The sequence below is a fragment of the Notamacropus eugenii genome, chromosome 1 (genome assembly GCF_028372415.1).
Source record: "Notamacropus eugenii isolate mMacEug1 chromosome 1, mMacEug1.pri_v2, whole genome shotgun sequence".
Taxonomy (NCBI): Eukaryota; Metazoa; Chordata; class Mammalia; order Diprotodontia; family Macropodidae; genus Notamacropus; species Notamacropus eugenii.
In genome coordinates, this window is record NC_092872.1 from 69,122,931 (window position 1) to 69,127,653 (window position 4,723).

General features: G+C 40.0%; 1 pseudogene; it reads left to right on the forward strand.

The window, feature by feature from the left end:
* The first annotated feature begins 439 nt into the window (after window positions 1-439).
* On the forward strand, window positions 440-4,440 carry LOC140503663 (dicarboxylate carrier UCP2 pseudogene; annotated as a pseudogene).
* The last annotated feature ends 283 nt before the right edge of the window (window positions 4,441-4,723 follow it).

The following is a 4,723-nucleotide window of genomic DNA, read 5'->3' on the forward strand; positions in this document are numbered from 1 at the left end:
AGGTCTAATTCTTTGTTTGGTATGATATATCACGCTGCCTCTGCTAATGTATTAAGACACAGCTCTATTAAAAAACAAGGCTGAAGGCAAAATAGATGCTTCATTATATTGAGTAAATAGAATATTCTCAAGGGATAAAGGTTAAGACTAGGCTTTTATCCACATGTGGGCAATGCATCAGAACATACTGCCCATGTTGTATTTACAAGGGTATTTCTTCAAAGATGCTGAAGAGAGCCAGAGAATATAATTAGACCAGAAAATGGACAATGTTCACAACCAAAAGATATCAGAGGTCAACAAAGGAAAGTAATTCCTTTTAAGTGGAACAAATCAAGATGCACTAGAGTTGCTTTTGAATCGGTTGTAAATGTCTGGATTATTGAGGGCAGGGAATCTTACTTGATATCTGGATCTCATTAAAAAGTCCTCATTGACTATGCAACAGATGATGAACTGTAGTGTGGTCTATTGGATAAGATGTGAGACATGGTGTCCATTTGGGCCTGGGGTCAAACACTGTCTCAGACACTGATCAGCCATATGACCTTAGGCAAGGCCCTCAATTCCTCTGATTCTCATTTCCTCATCTGCAAAATGAATATTATCATGTTGCATCATTTATTATATAGGGCTGTTGGGAAAATAAAAAGACATAATACACATAAATTGCTTTACTAAGCTCAAAGTGCCATTTAAATGTCAGTTGTTGTTATTGCTCTCCCAAAATGTATGATACAATAGGAACCCAGGCTTTGGGAACTGATCAGATTTTATTATATTAACATTTGTTAGAATACTTTATATTTATCAGATTCTCTGCAATAACTTCTCCACTCACCTTTGAGATTCATGACTGGGTTGTAGCACCAGATGAGTCTTGCTTTCTGTCCACATTGGCCTCAATAACTTTCTCAAGCAGTTTTTTATTATTAATTAATTAATTTTTAATTTTCAACATTCACTTCCACAAGATTTTAAGTTTCGACTTTTCTCCCATCTATCCTCTCCCTCACCTTAAGATATAATGCATTCTGATTACCCTTTCCCCCAATCTACCCTCCCTTCTGTCATCTCTCCCCCTTTTATTCCCTTCCCTTCTATTTTCCTGTAGGGAAATATCAATTTCTTTATCCCATTTCTTGTATATTACTTCCTAGTTGCACGTAAACACAATTTTTAACATTCATTTTTAAAACTTTGAGTTCCACATTCTCTCCCTCTTTCCCTCCTTCTCCACCCTCATTGAGAAAGCAAGCAACTTTATGTAGTTTACACATGTGTAGTCATGCAAAACACTTCCATAATAGTCATGTTGCAAAAGACTAACTATATTTCCCCCCATCCTATCTTGCTCCCCATTTATTCTATTCTCTCCTTTGACCCTGTCCCACCTCAAAAGTGTTTGCTTCGGATTACCCCCTCCCTCATTTGCCCTCTTTTGTATCATTCCCCCCTCTCTTTTTCTCTTTTCCCCTACTTTCCTGTAGGATAAGATAGATTTCCATATCCAATTATGTGTGTATATTATTCTCTCCTTCAAATCTGGTGGGAGTAAGATTCACTCATTCTCTTTCCCTCCCCTCTCTTCTCCTTCTTTTTCTTGCCTTTTTCCATGCAAGATAATTTATCTGCATTCTACTTCTCCCTTTATCCCTCTTCTATTCCTCTCTCACCCTTTCATTTTATGTTTTAAACATCATCCTTTCACATTCAACTCACCCTGTGCCCTCTATCTGTCTATCTATCTATCCATCTATTTATCTATCTATTTATCTGTCTATCTATCTTTCTATCTATTCCCTGCAACTACCCTAATACTGAGAAAAGTCTCATGAGTTGCAAATATCATCTTTCCATGTAGGAATGTAAACAGTTCAACTTCTCCCTTATTGTTTCTCTTTTGGGTTTGCCTTTTCATGCTTCTCTTGAATCTTGCATTTGAAAGTCAAATTTTCTACGCAGTTCTGGTTTTTTCATCAAGAATTCTTTAAGATCCTCTATTTCATTGAATAATCATTTTTTTTCCTTGAAGTATTATACTCATTTTTGCTGGGTAAGTGATTTTTGGCTTTAATTCTAGCTCCTTTGTCCTCTGGAATATCATATTCCAGGCCCACTGATCCCTTAATGTAGAAGGTGGCAAGTCTTGTGTTATCCTGATTGCATTTCCACAGTACTTGAAATGTTTCTTTTTGGCTGCTCACAATATTTTTTCTTTGTCCTGGGAACTCTGGAATTTGGCTACAGTATTCCTAGGAGTTTTCGTTTTAGAATCTCTTTCCGGAGGTGATCAGCGGATTCTTTTCATTTCTATTCTACCCTCTGGTTCTAGAATATCAGGGCAGTTTTCCTTGACAGTTTCTTAAAAGATGATGCCTAGATTCTTTTTTGATCATAGCTTTCAGGTAGTCCAATAATTTTTAAATTATCTCTCCTGGATCTATTTTCCAGGACAGTGGTTTTTCCAATGAGATATTTTATATTGTCTTCAATTTTTTCATTCTTTGGGTTTTGTTATATAATTCCTTGATTCTCAGAGTCATTAGCTTCCATTTGCTCCATTCTAATTGTTAAGGAATTATTTTCTTCAGTGAATTTTTTGGACTTCTTTTTCATTTGGTCTATTTAGCTTTTTAAGGCATTCTTCTCCTCCTTGACTTTTTGGACCTCTTCTGCCATTTGGCCTAGTTATTTTTAAGGATGTTATTTTCTTCTGTAATTTTTGTGTTTCCTTTAGCAAGCTGCTGAGTTATTTCTTCATGATTTTCTTTCATCACTCTCATTTTTCTACCCAATTTTTCCTCTTCTCTTACTTGATTTTCATAATCATTTTTGAGGTTTTCCACAGCCTGGGAACAATTCATACTTTTCTTGGAGGCTTTGGATGGAGAAGCTTTGACTTTTGTTGTCTTATTCTGGCTATATGTTTTGATCTTCCTTGTCACCAAAGTAAAAATCTATAGTCTGATTTTTTCCTGCTGTCTGCTCATTTTCCCAGTAAACTAGTTGACATTTTGTTAAGATAGAACTCTGCTTCCAAAGTGCACTGTCCCAAGCTTCAGGAGTTTTTGTGCAGCTGTTTTCAGAGATATTTTTAGGGACCTGTAAATTTTTACATCTTCCAAGGTTGTATGATCAAAGGAGAGGTGTTTACTCCTCTCCTGGTCTGTGCTCTGGTCTGTGAGTGACCCCAAGCACTCTATTCTGCTGTGGAACTGTGAGGAGGATTCCCCTTCAATGCACCACAAGCTCCACCACCAGTGCTCCTCCTTGTCCCAGGACCATCATCCAAGGCTGTGACCCAGATGCAAGCAAGGCAAAGCAAGAGAATCTTGCTTCAGCACCAGCAAAGAGATCCCTGCAATCCTCCTCTGATCAGCCACTTGATCCCTCCCACATCTGTAGGCTGAAAGCTCTGGAAGCACATACTTCCTCTGCCAATGCACAGTCCCATTGTCCTGGGACTGTGGCCAGACCATGCTCCTCTTTCATTCAGGTCCCACAGACCTTTCCTATTGACCTTCTAAGTTGTCTTTGGTCTTTGTGGGTTGAAAAGTCTGGAAACTGTCACAGCTGCCAGTGATTCAGTACGCTGAGGCCTGCTCTGAATGTCTGTTGTCTGTGCATGCTTGGCCCATGCTGGTCTGTGCTCCTCTCTCAGACTGGTTCAACAGACCTTTTCTGTTGACCTTCCAGGTTGTCTGAAGCTAGAAATTTGCTTCACTCTGTCATTTCATGGTTTCTGCTGCTTTAGAATTTGTTTGGAGTCATTTTTTACAGTTATTTGGAGAGGTTTGAGGGGGAGCTCAAAGAAGTCCCTCCTTTTAATCTGCCCTCTTTTCTCCACCCCTCTCAAGCAGTTTTACACCAAGGGATCTGAGCATGCAGGCATTGGGAGCCACCACCTGACAGGCTACAGCACAGGGGCACTGTCAGTGAGCATTGCTCACCTCATAGATGTAGTGAAGATATGTTTCCAGGCCTAAGCTAATGCAGTGGGCAACTGGAGATACCAATACACAGTGGATACCTATAAAACTATCACCTGAGAGAAGGGGCTTCCAGGCTTACAGAAAGGAACTTCACCCAATGTTGCCCACAATGCTATTGTCAACTTTGCTGAGCTAGTGACCTATGATCTCATCAAAGATGCCCTTCTGAATGCCCACATCATGACTGATGACCTTCCATGCCACTTCACATCAACCTTCAGGGTTGGCTTTTGCACCACCTTCATTGTCTCCTCCATGGATGACAAGACAAGATACATTACGCCATGGGTCAATATGCCAGTGCTGGCCACTGCACCCTCACCATGCCTTGGAAAGAGGGACCCATAGCCTTGTACAAAGGATTCATTCCTCCACTTGGGCTTCTGGAATGTAATGGTATTTGTCACTTAACAAGCAAGTGAAAAAGGCTGTGATGGCTGCTTGAACTTTCCAGGATGCTCTTTTCTGAGCTGTCTCCTGTTGGCTTTCTGCCTTATACTCCTCCCCTTTTAATCTAGACCCCATCCTGCCTCTCCCCCTGCCCATTTTTCCCTTTTCCTCTCTTCCCTTGCCTCACCACTGAAGAACCTCCAATATGTCTTAGAGATAACCCCATTTAACCCTTCTTCAATACACTTCTTCTACCACTGAGTCCCTACTCATTTCTTAAGTTCCTTATTTCTAATAAAGACTGACCAGAAACCCACCTACCTCCCCCAAAAAAGCGA